Here is a 19,813-nt window from a genome sequence, read left to right as displayed (position 1 = left end):
ACTGTCACAGGTAGGTGTCACTCTCACATTCACTGTCACAGGTAGGTGTCACTCTCTCCCATTCACTGTCACAGGTGGGTGTCACTCTCTCACACTTACTGTCGCAAGTGAGTGTCACTCTCTCACACTCACTGTCACAGGTAGGTGTCAATCTCTCACACTCACTGTCACTCTCACACTCACTGTCACTGCCTCACTGTCACAGATGTGTGTCACTCTCTCACACTCACTGTCACAGGTGGGTGTCACTCTCTCACACTCACTGTCACTCTCGCACACTCACTGTAACAGGGGAGTATCACTCTCCCACACTCACTGTCACAGGTGGGTGTCACTCTCTCACACTCACTGTAACAGGGGAGTATTACTCTCCCACACTCACTCTCACAGGTGGGTGTCACTCTCTCACACTCACTATAACAAGGGAGTATTACTCTCCCACACTCACTCTCACAGGTGGGTGTCACTCACTCTCACTGTCACAGGTGGGTGTCACTCTCTCATATTCACTGTCACAGGTGGGTGTCACTCTCTCACGCTCACTGTCACTCTCTCACACTCACTGTCAAAGATGGTTTTCACTCTCTCACTCACTGTCACTCTCTCACATTCACTGTCACAGGTGGGTGTCACTCTCTCACACTCACTGTCACTCTCTCACACTCACTGTCACAGGCGGATGTCACTCTCTCACACTCACTGTCACAGGTGGGTGTCACTCTCTCACACTCACTGTCATTCTCTCACACTCACTGTCAAAGGTGGGTGTCACTCTCTCACTCACTGTCACACCCTCACATTCACTGTCACAGGTGGGTGTCACTCTCTCACACTCACGGTCACTCTCTCGCACCCACTGTCAAAGGTGGGTGTCACTCTCTCACTCACTGTCACTCTCTCACACTCACTGTGTCACAGGTGGGTGTCACTCTCTCACACTCACTGTCAAAGGTGGGTGTCCCTCTCTCACTCACTGTCACACCCTCACATTCACTGTCACAGGTGGGTGTCACTCTCTCACACTCACGGTTACTCTCTCGCACCCACTGTCAAAGGTGGGTGTCACTCTCTCACTCACTGTCACTCTCTCACACTCACTGTGTCACAGGTGGATGTCACTCTCTCACACTCACTGTGTCACAAGTGGGTGTCACTCTCCCACATTCACTGTCACAGGTGAGTGTCACTCTCTCACAGATTTACAATAAACGAATGCAGCACGGTGCTCCAAGTCATTTTGCTGTGCCGTGCTTCGTTAGTTTGGAAACACGGGGATGCGACATATTTACAACAATATGTTTCATCTCTGTGCTACCCCCCACAATGGTGCACAAACTGCTGCCATGCGCCGACGCACGCGGCACCCTTACACCTTCCTGTACATAAATAATCACCAGAGGTGATTTCCTCGTTCTATGTGTGCTGCAGAATGCAGCACGTATAGAAAGAGGAGAACAATGTTATATAACAAAGGACGAGGCACTCCAAGGCTGAATTTTGTGCACAATTTATTCTTGGCAACTTCTCAACCGACGTGTTTCAGCCCCCCCACGCCTTTTCTCACAGTTAGAGAGTCCTTTCTTTATTACACTTAGTTACACCCACGTTAGCCTTAATGGGGCATTGTGGGATTTGTAGTGTTTGTCTTATACAAAACTTTATTGATATTTTCTTAAAAGGAACGTGCATTATCCGTCAGGTTCAGATTTTAAGGCTAAGGCACTTCAATATCAAATGCAGCATAGGAGGAGAACAAGAAGAAGACATGAATACATTTCTTCTTGTTGCGCTCCCTACGCCTCCCCTGGGGAGGTGGATCATTCAGATGCATTTCCAGATTTACGATTTTTTTAAAATCTGGAAATGTGTCTGGTTCCATGGGTGTTGCGTGTGAACACCCACGGCAAGCCCGTTTCACGCAAAGTGCTGTGTGTAAAGGGGGCGTATTTACAAGGACAGGAAAAGCCATGCAGGGTGGCTTTTCCCGTCCTTGTAAATATGGAGCAGAAAAATGCGCTGCCAGTGCGTCACAAAAAGTGACGAACTGGTTGTGCAAGGGGCTTGTAAATATGCCCCTGACAGTCCTCGATTCAACCCAAACTCTGCACTTGTAAAGATGGCTGCGATAGTCACGTGGCCTGAGATCCTTAGCTCCTTCCAACTTTTCTCTAGCATGTCACCCCTTGGTTCAGTGGGTCCTAACTGGCGGCGTGCCATATACTACAGGTGATTACAGGCACGCACGTCACTCAGTGTTATTTATGTCATTAGGGAAGATAAGGGGATTATCTCTGACCCCAAGTAGTGCTGCCTGTGCTATATAAAAGCACTCGGAAGAGGTGCAAAGTCTAAGACTTGGCCTTGATTAGGGTTTCTGCAAGTGTACAGGCACAGCTTCAACATGTTTAATACTGAGCAGGATTGTAGCTTCATGAAGGGTTCTAGACACTGTATACCTGTGTTCCACGCCAAGTGCATCTTCATGGAGGGTTCCAGACACTGTTTACCTAGGGTCCAAGCCAAGTGCATCTTCATGAAGGGTTCTAGACACTGTTTACCCTGGATCCAAGCCAAATGCATCTTCATGAGGGGTTCCAGACACTGTTTACCTAGGGTCCAAGCCAAGTGCATCTTCATGAAGGGTTCTAGACACTGTTTACCCTGGATCCAAGCCAAGTGCATCTTCATGAAGGGTTCTAGACACTGTTTACCTAGGATCCAAGCCAAGTGCATCTTCATGAAGGGTTCTAGACACTGTTTACCTAGGATCCAAGCCAAGTGCATCTTCATGAAGGGTTCTAGACACTGTATACCTGGGATCCAAGCCAAGTGCATCTTCATGAAGGGTTCTAGATACTGTTTACCCTGGATCCAAGCCAAGTGCATCTTCATGAGGGGTTCCCGACACTGTTTACCTAGGGTCCAAGCCAAGTGCATCTTCATGAAGGGTTCTAGACACTGTTTACCCTGGATCCAAGCCAAGTGCATCTTCATGAAAGGTTCTAGAAACTGTTTACCTAGGATCCAAGCCAAGTGCATCTTCATGAAGGGTTCTAGACACTGTTTACCTAGGATCCAAGCCAAGTGCATCTTCATGAAGGGTTCTAGACACTGTATACCTGGGATCCAAGCCAAGTGCATCTTCATGAAGGGTTCTAGATACTGTTTACCCTGGATCCAAGCCAAGTGCATCTTCATGAAGGGTTCTAGACACTGTATACCTGGGATCCAAGCCAAGTGCATCTTCATGAAGCGTTCTAGATACTGTTTACCCTGGATCCAAGCCAAGTGCATCTTCATGAAGGGTTCTAGACACTGTTTTCCTGGGATGCAAGCCAAATGCATCTTCATGAGGGGTTCCAGACACTGTTTACCCTGGATCCAAGCCAGGGCCATCTTCATGAAGGGTTCTAGACACTGTTTACCCTGGATCCAAGCCAAGTGCATCTTCATGAAGGGTTCTAGACACTGTTTACCTAGGATCCAAGACAAGTGCATCTTCATGAAGGGTTCTAGACACTGTATACCTGGGATCCAAGCCAAGTGCATCTTCATGAAGGGTTCTAGATACTGTTTACCCTGGATCCAAGCCAAGTGCATCTTCATGAAGGGTTCTAGACACTGTTTACCTGGGATACAAGCCAAATGCATCTTCATGAGGGGTTCCAGACACTGTTTACCTAGGGTCCAAGCCAAGTGCATTTCATGAAGGGTTCTAGACACTGTTTACCCAGGATCGAAGCCAAGTGCATCTTCATGAAGGATTCTAGACACTGTTTACCCTGGATCCAAGCCAGGTGCATCTTCATGAAGGGTTCTAGACACTGTTTACCTAGGATCCAAGCCAAGTGCATCTTCATGAAGGGTTCTAGACACTGTATACCTGGGATCCAAGCCAAGTGCATCTTCATGAAGGGTTCTAGATACTGTTTACCCTGGATCCAAGCCAAGTGCATCTTCATGAAGGGTTCTAGACACTGTATACCTGGGATCCAAGCCAAGTGCATCTTCATGAAGGGTTCTAGACACTGTTTACCCAGGATCCAAGCCAAGTGCATCTTTATGAAGGGTTCTAGACACTGTATACCTGGGATCCAAGCTAAGTGCATCTTTATGAAGGGTTCTAGAAACTGATTACCATGGATCCAAGCCAAGCGCATCTTTATGAAGGGTTCTAGAAACTTTCACTTGTACTGTGTACCTAGGATACATGCCAAGCAGGTGTTTACCTTCACGATGATTTCTAGACACTGTGAGTTATACTATTTATCTAGGATCTGTGCCAAGCAGGAGTTTACCTTCATGAAGTGTTCTAGAAACTTGAAGTTTACACTCTGTACCTGGGATCTTTGTCAAGTGCCGGTATATCTTTCTGAGTGGTTCCAGAAAGACTTTCAGCTCTACTGTCTACATAGGATTCATGCCAAATGCTAGGGTGCTTTAATCAGGGTTCTATAAACATTCCGCTAAGCTGCGCATCTAGGACCCACACCAAGGCTAGGATTATGGTTATGAGGGGTTCTAAAACATTGACGTATATTGTGTATATCGTCTATGCCAATCACCTGTGAACCTATATGATGGGTTCTAGACTCTTTCAGTTATACTGTGTACATGTCTATGTCAAGCGGTGTACTTTTACGGGGGAGCTCTAGAAACTTTAAGTTACACTGCCAGTATAGTATTCAAGCCCTGGTATATCTTTTTTAGGGGTTCTGGAAACTTTCACTTATACTGTGTTCATGGTCTATGCCAAGCGCAGATATATATTTATAAGACGTTCTATAATTTTTTAGTGACTCTGGGTACCTAGAATACATGGCACATGGGAGTGTACTTTTATGAGGGGTTCAAGAAACATTCAGTTACATTGTGAACTTAGAATCCATGCTAAGCGCGGGTGTCCTTGTGGAGGTATACATATCTTAAGGTATACTCTGGACCTCATTTATGAGGCCCCTTGCGCCGTTGGAACGGCACTTTTTGTGACGTTCCATGATGCATGAGCCTACTCCATATTTACGAGGCGGCACTAAGCCACTTTTTTGGGCATAATGCTGCCTCATAAATATGGTCTACTTCACCTCAGTTTCTAGCGTTAAAGGGGCGTGCAATGGGTGTTGCTGGGGGCGTTTCCAGCAACATCCATGGTAATTTGACACTGCCCCAGATTTACGAAAGAACGTAAATCTAACGCAGTGCCAAAAACATATACCTCCCTAGGGGAGGCGTAATGGAGGCACAACGAGGAGAAATATCTTTATTTCTCTTCGTTTTTTTCCTTTCTCTATATGTGCTGCATTCTTGCAACACACATTGACAGCGGGAAAAGCCTCTTGTGATTGTTTTTGTGGAAGAAGGTTTCCCTTCCTGCAAAAAAACAATCATCCCCTCATCGCAGGCACCCTTGCCCCATGGTGCAAAGGTGCCTGCGTTGGTGCACGGCAGCCTATTGTGCGCAGGGGAAAAGGACAGGAATGCGCCGTATCTCATAGATCTGTACCTAGTTTAAGCCAGGTGCCAGTATCCCTTCATGATATTCCTGCATACTTTCAGGTGTCCTACTTATGGTCCATGCCAGTCGCCGGTGTAACTTCATGAGGGTTTCTGCATACTTCCAACCAGCCATACTGAGATCCTGTGGTCTATGCTAAGTGTTGCGGTACCTTTGTATGGATTTCTCAAATGTCCGAACTTGAACTTAAACTACACCCCAGGCACAAGTGAACATTATTTAGGGTGTCTGTAGAATTGCAGGCATACTACCTACCTGTGGTGAGTGGCAAGTGGAAAGGAGAGTGTGTTTGCAAACATTTATTCTGAACCTGTGGTCTGTGCCAATCAGCTGTGGACCTTAGTAAAAGTTTCTGTATACTTTCAGACATAATGTTCCAACCACTAGTAAAACTATACAAGGTTTCTGCACACTGTCAGGTGTATTGCGTACACATGGGGGCTTATTTACAAGCCCCTTGCGCCACAAGTCCGTCACTTTTTTCCATATTAAAAGTGACGCACCCGTGGTGTAAGGGGCTTGTAAATAAGCCCCATGGTCTTTGCGAAGCTGTTGTATAATGTTATGATGATGTTTGCAATGCTATGTTTAGGTGTACCCATGGTGATGGGACCATCAGTGGACTTCATACTTTCAGGCACACTAGGTACCTAGGGGCATATTATCAAGGGATTTATCTCCGCATTTTTGGCTTTAAAAGCCAAGAAAGCGGAGATAAAGTTATCTCCCTATTAGCAACAGGGTGCTAACACGCAAATTTGCATGTTAGCACCCTTTTTCTCTAAGCTTCCCCTTGCATCTCTAATGAGATGCAAAGGGGGCGTTCCAGAGAAAAATAATAGGAGAAATGTTGTTAAGCGACATTTCTCCTATTATCAAGGATTTCGCTAACCCTGTTAGTGATAAAAAAAGCAGCGCTAACCGCGGTTAGCACTGCTTTTTTTACACCTGGTATTTTCCTGACTTAGCCATGATATCCTATGGAAGGTGGATATCATGGCTAAGTTTGTGAGCCCCTATTATCAAACTAACGCCAAACTTCGAGAGATTATCGTTGGTTTTCCAGAGATAATCTCTCAATTGGCAGTTAGCCCGAGGATTTTTATCACTGAGATAAACCTTGCTAATAGCAAGTTATCTCTGCGATAATTTCCGGCGATGCTTAGCTAAGCATCGTTAGCGGTAAATATCGCTAAACGTTGGTAATATGCCCCCTAGGGTCTAGACCAATTACTGATTACCACAGGGTTTCTGCATTCTTCCACGTGCATCCTGTGGAAGAGTCTGCCTAGCCCGCTTTACCCTCATGAGGTTTTTAGAATATTCCAGACAAGTCCTGCGGAGATGGTGTACCCACAGTCAATGCCAAGCCTGACGGTTCCCTTCTCTAAGTTACTCGAATATGCCAGCTGCGTCTGGTGGAGGTGGTTAGGTCTATTCACAAATGTAAGTTACACTTGTGAGTAGTTTACATGTGTAACTTTCCTCAAACACTTTTGAGTAAATTTACTTTTTTGAATATTCACTAAATTCAAGTGTAAAGTTACCCAGAAGTATACACGTTTCTATTCTCTATCCCCTGAAAAACAGAGTGCAACCAAATTTACAAGTATACCTTACTACTTAAAAAAACACAGTCCAGCACAACACATGGCCAACCACTGGTACTTCAACACACTCCCACAAAAAATAATGTAGACAAACCACGTAAAAAAATAGTGTTATTTTAAATTAAATCATTTATAATAGTTACAGATATAAATACATTTAATTTAGTATTTAAGATATAAAAATTGTACACATTTTTTATTTAATGATAAAACATTATAATTTTGTTTGCATTTGAAAAGTAATGCTACAGATAATTAAATTACTTTTAATCAATTTTATTTATTTATTTATTTATCAATCTTTATTTCGGCCATATGGCCATCAAAGATATACAATAAAAACATATACAACCATTATAAAATCATCCACAATCAATACAAAGTTATACACTGTAAAATTCTCCATTTCTGTGTTTTAAAACTACTAGAGTTACATTTAAAATTGTAGACTTAAATTTGGGTAGGAACCTGCGACTTCAGAATACGGGTGCGGGTGTGCCAGACATTGGTAAGAAATTTTGCTAATGCAAACACGATTGGACTTGAAACATCGGTTTTTAGAATTCTGTACATCGGGAGGTACTCCCTACAACCAAGATTTCTGATAAGTGGAAGGAGCCAATATTTCCTAGCTGCCTTGTAAGTTGGGCAAAACAGGACCACGTGTAGGTCGCTTTCCTCCGCACAAGAGCATGCCGGGCACTGCTTGGAGGAGGGCGGGGTTGACCAGGAGCTGGTAAAGGATCGCAAAGGCAATGTGCCGTATCTCCATTGGAGAAACAGCTTCCTGGCCAGCACGGGGGACATGGCGTCCAGAACACTCTCCAGCCTATATGAGTCCTTGCTTGACGCAAATACAGATGTTAATGACCCCTCCCCCTGACAATCCAAGGCAGTGACTAGTTTCTGTTCATGGTAGACATTGACCAAAGCTCTCCGTGAGATGTTTAGTGAGGCGCTAGCAGGATCGGACCAAAGGTCAGGGAACCCCAGTCTCGTACAGGATTTTTGGATATAATTTATCCAGGGGATCTGTAACGCTTTAGGATGGGTTAGAAGCTCCCTCAGTTCAGCCCTATAAGCGGAGAGTTCTTCGCTGCTCCAAAGCCTTCGCCAGAAGACTATGGGTCTGAGACCTAGGTCGTCAGCTATTGGTCTCAGTCCCAGGTCCAGCCTCAGGGGAAGGAGCAGGGTGCTGGGCGGGAGAGCAACTATCTGTCTGATAAAGTTGTTCTCAGTTGAGGACAGACTGCGGGAGGATGTGTGGCCCCATAGTTCCGCCCCGTACATAGTAGCGCCCCTGGCCTGCGTCTTATAGATCTGAATGAGCGGCCCCAATGAACGGTATGTGGAGCTTTTCATCATCCGGGCGATACCCCCAGTGGTCTGTACTAGTTTGAGGTTGGCCCTAGTCTGATGTGGTCCCCAGGACATGCTTTCGTTCAGGGTTACACCTAGATATTCAAAGGTGGAGACTCTCTCTAGCCGTGACGCTCCCAGTTGTAGGTTCGGGCGCAATTTTTGGCTTGGATTCAGGACCATGAACTTGGTTTTTGCAGCATTAATTTCTAAGCCCCTATCTCTGCAAAAGGCCACAAATGAGTCAAGGATCCTCTGAATCCCCATAGGGGTTTTAGACAGCAGCAGGGTGTCGTCTGCAAACATGATTGCAGGCACCCTGCTGCCGTTCAATTTTGGGGCGTCAGTATATTCAGTGCCATTCAGGTGGGCGATTACCCCGTTGACAAAGAGGCAGAACAGGGTCGGTGCCAACACGCAGCCCTGCCTAACCCCCCTGTCAACGGGGAATCTATCCGTCAATTCCCCAGACTTCCCGCACCTCACTCGAGCATAGTTATTATAATGCAATCTCTGTAAGTTTATCAGGATGTCCGGGGGTACGCCCATCTCGGCCAGGACACTCCAAAGTTTCCCTCTGGGCACCAGGTCGAAGGCGGCCCTCAAATCCACAAATATTGTGTATAAGCTGCCGCCTTCGAATATCGCTGCCCTCCAATAGATGATGTTCAATCGGAAGACCTGGTCCACTGTGGAAACTCCCTTTCTAAAGCCCGCCTGATAGGGACTAAGGACACCCATTTCTTCTGCCCAATCCTGAAGCTGGTTCAACAGTACCCTACCAAACAGCTTCTGTGACACGTCAATTAAACTGATTGGTCTGTAATTGGCTGGGAGCAGGGGCGAGCCCTTTTTGAATATAGGAACCACCTCTGCCCCCAGCCAAGTTCTCGGGATTTCCATGCCGCTCAGAACTTCGTTAAACAGAACGGCAAGGTAGGGGGCCCAAACATCGGGCTCCTGCTTGAACAAGTCCCCGGGCAAGCCATCCAGTCCATCCAGGTGTGTGTGGGAAATCAGAGGGAGGTGAGCGTTGCGTCGTCGCCGCCGGATCCAGAAGCCTCGCGCCACTTGGACCAACAGCAACCTTACCCTACGCTCGCACGTCGCGTACGCGAGAAGACGCACGCCACGCGCTATCTGTGAGGGAATCAAATGGGAAATAAATTGTGTACAGTGACTTAACATCGGCACATCGCAGATATTTGTAGGGCTTCGGTTGAATGGGGAGGGAGGCCACGAAGGCTGCCCCGGCTCTGCGTCATAGGGGCTTGCGTTTCGCCCCTGAAGGTGGAGGAGTATTGAAAATGATGTACACGAAAAAAAAAAGAGGCAACTAAATATTGGGAGCCAAGCAAACACCACACAAAAATGCTTTTATAGTTGACAAAATGCTGCTTTGTTACAGAGACATGATAAATCTGACAAGTTTTCAGTTTTCGCAGCTATACACAGTATTCCTGATTGGCTCCTGAGGCGGAAAGCCGGGAGCAGGGCCATTTGTTTTTAAAATTTAACTGTCACTGATTACTGTGTTTTACCAGGCTTCTTTCACTTACTTATTACTTCTGACCTGCTACAAACAGCGCTACTCGCTGCAACGATCCCCCTACTTCTCCCGCCATTCTCGAGGGCGAGGCGATGCACGCCCCCTCGGCTGGCCACGCCCCCCGCCAGACCGATAAATACAGCGCGCCGCTGACGGGCGTCGCATTCCTGATTGGCTCCTGAGGCGGAAAGCCGGGAGCAGGGCCATTTGTTTTTAAAATTTATCTGTCACTGATTACTGTGTTTTACCAGGCTTCTTTCACTTACTCATTACTTCTGACCTGCTACAAACAGCGCTACTCGCTGCAACGATCCCCCTACTTCTCCCGCCATTCTCGAGGGCGAGGCGAGACACGCCCCCTCGGCTGGCCACGCCCCCCGCCAGACCGATAAATAGAGCGCGCCGCTGACGGGCGTCGCATTCCTGATTGGCTCCTGAGGCGGATAGCCGGGAGCAGGGCCATTTGTTTTTAAAATTTATCTGTCACTGATTACTGTGTTTTACCAGGCTTCTTTCACTTACTTATTACTTCTGACCTGCAACAAACAGCGCTACTCGCTGCAACGATCCCCCTACTTCTCCCGCCATTCTCGAGGGCGAGGCGAGACACGCCCCCTCGGCTGGCCACGCCCCCCGCCAGACCGATAAATAGAGCGCGCCGCTGACGGGCGTCGCATTCCTGATTGGCTCCTGAGGCGGATAGCCGGGAGCAGGGCCATTTGTTTTTAAAATTTATCTGTCACTGATTACTGTGTTTTACCAGGCTTCTTTCACTTACTTATTACTTCTGACCTGCAACAAACAGCGCTACTCGCTGCAACGATCCCCCTACTTCTCCCGCCATTCTCGAGGGCGAGGCGAGACACGCCCCCTCGGCTGGCCACGCCCCCCGCCAGACCGATAAATAGAGCGCGCCGCTGACGGGCGTCGCATTCCTGATTGGCTCCTGAGGCGGATAGCCGGGAGCAGGGCCATTTGTTTTTAAAATTTATCTGTCACTGATTACTGTGTTTTACCAGGCTTCTTTCACTTACTTATTACTTCTGACCTGCAACAAACAGCGCTACTCGCTGCAACGATCCCCCTACTTCTCCCGCCATTCTCGAGGGCGAGGCGAGACACGCCCCCTCGGCTGGCCACGCCCCCCGCCAGACCGATAAATAGAGCGCGCCGCTGACGGGCGTCGCATTCCTGATTGGCTCCTGAGGCGGATAGCCGGGAGCAGGGCCATTTGTTTTTAAAATTTATCTGTCACTGATTACTGTGTTTTACCAGGCTTCTTTCACTTACTTATTACTTCTGACCTGCTACAAACAGCGCTACTCGCTGCAACGATCCCCCTACTTCTCCCGCCATTCTCGAGGGCGAGGCGAGACACGCCCCCTCGGCTGGCCACGCCCCCCCAACCCCCTATCTCGCCAGCATAAAGCATGTGTCTTGGCAGGAAGCGCAGCGGACGAGCGCAGCGGGCGCGACTTTTGCGCGCCGAAGGCGCGCCTAAGGCAAGCCCGTCTGCGCCCGTCCGCGGCCGGTCGGGGCTGGGGGCACGACTCCATGCCAAAAATATTTCTTACTCTACTAAGGACCTTACTGCCCTCCAGGGCCATTGGCCACTCCCGGACCACATCCGCAGGTTGATCTCTTCACTAGACCTTGCTCCTTCTTCCCCCATTGCACTCGATCCCCCGCAGCACGTCCCCCCGCTACCCCGCCCCCCACCCCTTGACCCTCCCCCCTCTTCTTCGGCACTGTCTGTCATCTTACTCAATACCAGATCAGCGGTCAAGCACCATCACGAGCTGTTTGTCTTACTCGACTCAGAGAAACCTGACATACTGCTCCTGACCGAAACCTGGTACTGCGACTCATCCCTTCCTGCGCTCCTGGCCACCTTACCCCCTTCTTATGTGGCCCTGCGAGCCGACCGGCCGACAGGAAAGGCTGGTGGCGGAGTCGCCTTAATCGCTCGGTCGGAGCTGAATTTCCAACCACTCCCTTTCTCCCCTATTCCCCCTGCTGACTTCTTGGTAGTCCGCTCCCTCTCATTTCCCCCCCCCATCACTTGCCTTCTTATGTACCGTCCTCCTCAACCCTCGCCTTTATTTTTGCCGGCATTTCAAGACCTGCTAGCCAACTTGGTGGTCAACTACGCCTCGGTCTTGGTGCTGGGGGACTTCAATTACTGGCCCTCAGACCCTCATGAGTGTTCAGCCTCTAAAGATTTTACCGATTTCCTTTCATCCCTTAATTTCGTGTCACACATTTCCGTCCCCACTCACTCCCATGGACACACACTGGACCAGGTCTGGTCCCTTAACCTCCCTGTAGCCTCGGCTGCTGTTTCGCCGTGCCCATGGTCCGACCACGCCCTCATTTCCTTTCTCATTCCCAGAAACCTGATACCCAAACCTCCGCATACCAAAAACACCTGGGCGCGTAACTGGAACAAAGTGGATTATCCATCCTTGACCTCCTCACTCCGCAACTCCTCTCCCACCCTTGCTGGCTTACCATCTGCCTCTCAAGCCAAGGCCATCAACACCTGGCTGGCTGGAGGCTGCGACTCAGTGGCGCCCTTACGCCGCATCTCCATCCGCCGACCTAAGGACTCCAACAGATGGTTCAATGACCACCTAAAAGACCTTAAACTGAGCGCCCGACGGGCGGAGAGGCAATGGAGGAAAAATTACAGCCCCTTATTAAAAACTCACTTCCTATCAGCACTTGCCGAATATAAAACAGCAATCCTGGATGCAAAAACTTCTTATTTTTCTTCAAAAATAATCTCTGCAGAAAACAAAACCAGGGAAATTTTCGGCATAGTGAATGACCTGGCATTCTCAGACCGCACCTCGTCCCAAATTCCCCCTTCTCAGCCTCTCTGCGATCAACTTAACACCTATTTCGTAGAGAAAATTGCTACTATCAAGACCAACATCCCACCACCTTCGTCTGCCTTCATCGATCCCTCCCCTCCTCCCGTTCTACACCTTTTTACCGCTATCCCCCCCCTCACTCAGGATTCTTTTTTGGAGATACTCCCCAAAGTGAAGTCAGGGTCCCCTGCGGACGTCTGCCCGGCAAGAGTCCTGCAGCAAATTTACTCCAGCTGCCCGGACCCCCCCATCGCCTTCCTCAACAGTTCTCTGGCACAGGGCGTTGTGCCCTCTGTGCTAAAGGCAGCCACAATAGTGCCCATCCTAAAAAAACCTGGCGCGGACCCTTCCATCTCGGCCAACTACCGCCCCATCTCCCTGTTACCCTTCTTGGGTAAGGTGATGGAACGCCATGTCACCGCGGCACTCAGCGCTCATGTTGAGGCATATGGAGGACTGGCATCCCGCCAAGCCGGGTTCCGCCCCAGGCATTCTACTGAATCAGTCATGGTTGCGGTCTTAGACAATCTCAGAAAGGGTATGGACGAGAACAAACGCCAGGCACTGGTCCTCCTTGATCTTTCCGCCGCCTTTGACACGGTGGACCACACCATCCTACTTACCCGTGTCAAGGCGGCCGGCATCGGGGGATCAGCACTGGTCTGGCTCTCCTCCTTTCTGAGGGACCGCACTCAGGCGGTTCGGCTAGGCGACTTCATGGCCACCCCTCTTCCTGTCACCTGCGGTGTTCCCCAGGGTTCCTCTCTCTCCCCCTTGCTCTTCAATCTCTATATCTTTCCTCTCATCTTCGCACTCCAACAGCTGGAGGTCACCGTCTATAATTACGCGGACGACCTCCAGCTCATCTTTGATCTATCCCCCTCTTCTCTTTCTGTCTCCAATTTCCAGTCTACTATGACATTCATCAGGGACTGGATGAACCACAACCATCTCAAGCTGAACCCGGATAAGACCGAGCTGGTTCTCACGGGTGGCTCATCCAGCCCCTGGAACTCTCTCTTTTGGCCTCCCTCTCTTGGTCCCTCTCCTACCCCCTCCACCTCGGTCAAAACACTTGGTGTGAAAATTAACAGCCAGCTCACTCTTCATTCACAAATCAGCTCTGTGGTGTCCTCTTGTTTCCTCACCCTCCGCACTATCCGCTCTATTTCTCGCTTCTTTTCCCCTCAGGCACTTAAGATCATCATGGCCGCATTAGTGATGTCACGATTGGACTACGCAAACGCTCTCTATCATGGCATCCCCGCGTACAGCCTGCGTAGACTCCAGATTATTCAAAACCAGGCAGCCCGGCTGGTGTATGGCCTTTCTCGTTATCACCATTCTACCCCCCTTCTCAAGGAGCTTCACTGGCTCCCTGTAAAAGAACGCTCCCTTTTTAAGATCGGCTGTATGGCCTTCCAGGCCCGCCAGGGCACCGCCCCCGCTTTTATTTCCTCACTAATCCACCCGTATGTACCTGCAAGAGATCTTCGGTCTTCCTCCAAGTCCCTTCTTCAGACCCCCCGCTTCACACGCAAAAAGTGGGGCGGGGCCAGTTTTTCCACACTGGCTCCAACTTTTTGGAACTCACTCCCCGACCACCTCCGCTCTGCCACTCAGTACCTCTCCTTTCGTAGAGACCTGAAAACGTTCCTCTTCGACCAGGCCTTCCCTTCTTAAACTCCCTAAACACCCCCCTTTTTCCTTTCTTCTGGTCTCTCTCCCTCAGTTGCCAATCCCCCCAGCGCCAAGAAACCGCAAGGTGTACGCTGCGCTCTACAAATATTTTAAATTAGAATTAGAATTAGTCCTGCCGCCTTACCCGAAGTCAGTCCTGCTATTGCTGCCTTAACCTCCCCCACTGTTATTGGGTCCCCCCTCATAATCGGCCCGGCCAATACCGGTGTCGTTCCTGGTTTCTCCAACTCAGAGATATAAAGAGATTGGAAGTGTGCCTGCCACACCCCTGCTGCGATGTTAGGCTCAATGGCTGAGTGGAGGCTCCCCGACCCCCCGTTCACTACTCTCCAGAACATTCGATGGTCTCTTTTTGCGAGGGAATTAGTAAGCTCCTCCCATTGGTTCTCCTCCCATTCAGTTTTAGCATGGGCAATTAGTTTTTTATATGCCCGTCTGCTTTCCCTTAGCTTCTCACCCCCTAAGCCCTCCTTGATGTTTCCAAGAAGTTCTCCCTTTGCCTTTCTGCAGGCTGTATTATACGAAGAGGATTTGTGTAGCTGTCCCCTCCTCTGATTCTGTACGTTACTGAAGAGGATGGGGGCCGCGCCCTTTATGAGGTCCTCGTGAGCCTGGTATAATTTGCCAAGTGATTCTTTGTTGCCTGCCTGGTTGGCTAAATCTCCCACACTCTCTAGAATAGGGATTAACCCTGCATATAGCCTCGGGAGTTTCTCCTGGCTCGAGGCTAGTTTTTCCCACCTGATTCTTCTCCTGTTATTAGCCAATAGAAGTTCAGGTTTATTCTCCTCCCCGGTAGTTGTAGAGATTTGAAGGCCGGGGTGAATGAGATCAAGTTCAAGAGCATTGTGATCGCTATCCAGCCTTTCAGTAACCCTAAAATCCTTAATAGATGGCCAGTTCACTATCTGTGCCAAGACATAGTCCAGGCGGGATTCTCTTCCCGCTCTATTGTAGGTAGTTCTGCTAGGTACATCAGAACTAGTGCGCCCATTACAGGCTCTAATTCCAAATTTTAGGGTGAGAGCTGTGATCTGCAGTGCTACAGGAGTCCATGCCTTCGGGGGAGGGGCTTCTACCGAAGGTACTGACCACCTGGCCTCTTCTTTCATCGGGAAACCCTCTAGGAGGCCAGGCAGCGGCTCAAAATGGGAGTTTAGATCCCCTCCCACTACATAGGGTAGATCTCTTGGTATTTCGGCTAAATAAACTGAGAGTTCATCAATGGTGGGCGACTCCCTGGCAACTCCCACTGGCCTGGAATAGATGTTAATCAGGGCGAGTTTCACTTGATTCGGCCAGGACAGTAAAACCACAAGGATATCATCCGATGGCACCGGTAAGCGTGAAGCCTCACAGCCTAGGTGTGATGCCACCCACGTTGTTAGTCCACCTGAAGGGCGGCCTTTGCCCTCCCACCTGGCCGGGATGGAGAATGACTGGTAGCCCTGGTGCCTGTGTTCTTCCCTTGCCCAGGTCTCCTGGAACATACAGACGTCCCCAGTCTGAATATAAGTTACCCAGTCTGGAGTTATCAGCTTGCTCGCTAGTCCGGCCACATTCCACCAGATTAGTCTCAGGTGCTCAGTAGGAGGGGTTGCAGGAATGGAAGTATGGGGGGAGCCAATGCCAGATACTACACCGATTACTACCTCTGGAACGTTGTCGGCAGTAAATCCAGCTGCCTCAGAGAGATCGCAGGGACCATTTTCCGGGATCACAGGGTTGGGGTCTGAATTTGAAGACAGTCAATCCACCCCGTCCAACCCACTCAAACAGTTGAAACGGTTGTAGTGGAAAAAGGGTGTATCAGGTGGTTGGTAAACTGGGCGTTCAGCATATTCCTTGTATCTGGGTCTCCGTTCTACCCTTGTCCAGTGTCCTTGTGGAGGGTCATGGTGCATGCGAGTGGGGGGAAAGAAAAAGGAGACTGGCAGAGTCTGTATAGTGGAATCCAATGATCTGTTTGACCCTGCGCAGATATGTAGAACAGTGCCGGGGTCTCGAAAAGACACCATAATGCAGTCCCCTATTATTGTTTTCTTCGTCTTTCCCAGCCATGGTACCCTTCTGACCATGATGATCTCATTGTTGAAGTGGGGCGGTAAAGGTCTGTTCCAATTCAGCCATTTGATGACTTTCCTTTTGAGTGATTGGAAATTTTCATTTTCGCCCCTTTCAAGAGGAGGGGCACCCGCCAGCACCACCATAAGGCTGTTAACTTCCGGTGGCAAGTCCAGTCTCCGTGGTCTGGGAGCTGGCTTGGCAGACGGAGGAGGGGAGTTACTGACATTTGGTGGGGCCCTGGGATTTATACCTGAAATTAAGCTGTGTGGGGCTGGAACTGCTATCTGGGGAAGCGTAGTGTTGAAAATGTTGGGTGGAACTGAAACTGGGATAGCCATGAGTGGCTGCAAAGGGGGAGCAACAGCAGCCCCCTGGGTGGGTCCTGCATTGAAGGGAGGGTTCCTGAAGGTGGATTGGGCCCAGTGGTTTTGGTCTGCTTGCTAACCGTGGTGCTCAGGCTAGTTAAGGTTGCCTCTAGGATGGTAAGCCTGATCTCTACTTTTTTTAGACTCTCGCTAATAGGCAACAGGAGTGATCTAAGTAGGAATTCTATGTTCCCCAAAGATGTAGTGGGGGGTGCTGTGTTGAGCGGGTTAGCCCCTAGGTCTCTGTTAACAACAGCGGTAATAGTGCTGATACCCTTAGGGGAAGCAGCGATGTGCACCCTCTCTCTGGACCTATCTGGGGTGTGAGCCGGCTTGTGATTTTTTCCAAAGTCTGAGTGGGGTATTTTAGTTTTCCCCTGCCCACCCCTCGTCTTCCTTCTGCGCTTGTTGGGTGGAGGGCCATGCACCTCCACCACAACAGTTTGCTTGGGCTTGTTTTTCTTGTTTTTGGCTGCAGGGGGTGTTTGGGTAACCAGATCAACAGCCATACTAGTAGGAGTTGAGAGTGGGATAGCCTCCGTGGTCTGTTCGGGGAATGTGCCGGCATTGGGAACGTTGTCCCGTAATAGTAGGGGGACACCTTCTTGGGTTGATAGATCCTGACTACCATGAAGGGGGCTGTCTTAGGAGATGGGATATGGAATTATCTCACTGAGAGGTCTGTTTTTCATGTTTTCAATGGAGCGGCGACGCTCTACCCTGCGCTTCTCTAGGGAGCTTTCCTTTCCCCCTTCACCCTTAGCCGACTTGAAGTAGTTGTCCAGAGTCCCAGTGTTGGCTCCCCCCGCCCTTGATGGAGTCTCACCTGGGGCCGGCGATGGCATGGTCGTAGCCTATACCACAGTCCAGGTAGGATCAAGAAGGTGCAGGCGAAAGAGGGTGGGCCCAGCCCAGCCTCCTTCGGCCCCTGACGGCCTCAGACGGCCCGCTCTTTGCCCGGTCTTCGCCCCGAGCTCCGCCCCGCGCGCGTCCCGCGTAGCCAGGGGCGCTTATGAATGACAGGGAGGTGTGGCACTGGGAGGGGGTGCGGCTCGGGCGGGAAGAGGAACCAGCTGGTGATGTTAGCAGGTATGCTGGTCCTCGCAGTCCCGCTCGCCGCACCTCTCACCTCCTCTGCGGCCAGAAACGCTAATCAATCCGCCCAGGACTCCAAGGAAAAGCAGGGGTCTTTTCAAGCTACTCCAGTAGCGAGGAACAGGAAACCAGTGTCAGAGTCTGTCTCGAGCGGCTCCCGCGAAGCGGGGGCCGCGAGAGGTAATAAGCACACAGGCGGGAGGCGTGGCACTGGGAGGGGGCGCGGCTCGGGCGGGAAGAGGAACCAGCTGGTGATGTTAGCAGGTATGCTGGTCCTCGCAGTCCCGCTCGCCGAGCCTCTCACCTCCTCTGCGGCCAGAAACGCTAATCAATCCGCCCAGGACTCCAAGGAAAAGCAGGGGTCTTTTCAAGCTACTCCAGTAGCGAGGAACAGGAACAGTGTCAGAGTCTGTCTCGGGCGGCTCCCGCGAAGCGGGAGCCGCGAGAGGTATTAAGCACACAGGCGGGAGGCGTGGCACTGGGAGGGGGCGCGGCTCGGGCCGGAAGAGGAACCAGCTGGTGATGTTAGCAGGTATGCTGGTCCTCGCAGTCCCGCTCGCCGCGCCTCTCACCTCCTCTGCGGCCAGAAACGCTAATCAATCCGCCCAGGACTCCAAGGAAAAGCAGGGGTCTTTTCAAGCTACTCCAGTAGCGAGGAACAGGAAACCAGTGTCAGAGTCTGTCTCGAGCGGCACCCAATCAATTGTATACCTCACTTTAAATAATGTTGAATTCATAATTAACATTTTTTTTAACTTTAGGTGGTAATTCATTTTTAATTTAAACCTTAGCAAAATAATTTTAAAGTCATTTAATTTATTTTAAATACTTTCATTCAAAATTTGTTTAAGTGCTGTAGCATTTTCCCTTTAGTTCCGCTTCTAAAATGCATATAATACAGTAATATACATTAATATATAAGATAAAAATATGTTTACAAACGTTTTCCATGTTTAATTAACTTTTTAAAAACTTTTTTCTATACTTTCCATGGGGAGAACTCCACCACTGGGGTGCAGAATTCCCAATGGTAAGGTATAGAGAATGTTTCCCTTTTCTTTACCATATGGAGATCTAATAGAGAACTCTTTCTCTGCCCGAAATGCAGTCTGTCTATGGTCCCTTCCAAAGGACACACCATAGGAAGTGGTGAGCTTCTGTTCTAGGTCCAATCGGTCTTACATCAACCAAAGTTTCTGGAATATTGTGGACACACCATATGCAAAGATGTACCTACAAACTACATTAATTCGATGGTAATCCAGTGCGCATGTGCATTAGTATCTGATGACCAAGTGCCATCCTGGTAGCAAAGGATTGGTCTCTTTCTAAGACTCAGAACTATGTAGAGCAGTGTTTCCCAAACTGGGATCCGTGACACATTCCCAGGGGGTCCAGGCAACAGTTTTAAAAGCTTAAAAGCACAGAAAAGTTTCTTGTATAATTAGCAGCTTTCCAGCAACAATAAAAGTGTCAAGATAATGCCAGTGATTAATGTACCTGCTGGAGTGTGAGGAGAGTTTTGTTCAGTGGCAGCTTTGACTTAACTAGTGTAGCACAGAGGGTTAATGTGCCTACTGCAAAAATGTGTAACATGCATTTTAAAAAGCAGTATTTTATGTGCATAGGTTGGTGGTTACTGCTTTTGTCACAGAGATTCTTTAGTTACTGTGCAC

At 49.3% G+C, this 19,813-nt stretch overlaps 1 protein-coding gene across 1 annotated transcript in view; it reads left to right on the top strand.

Annotated features, from left to right (window-relative positions):
- The window catches only part of SLC5A1 (solute carrier family 5 member 1), a 296,325-nt gene that overhangs the window by 204,632 nt on the left and 71,880 nt on the right, over positions 1–19,813 (top strand). The window lies entirely within an intron of this gene.

The sequence above is a fragment of the Lissotriton vulgaris genome, chromosome 11 (assembly GCF_964263255.1).
Source record: "Lissotriton vulgaris chromosome 11, aLisVul1.2, whole genome shotgun sequence".
NCBI classification, from domain to species: domain Eukaryota; kingdom Metazoa; phylum Chordata; class Amphibia; order Caudata; family Salamandridae; genus Lissotriton; species Lissotriton vulgaris.
This window is presented reverse-complemented; position numbering and strand designations above follow the sequence as displayed.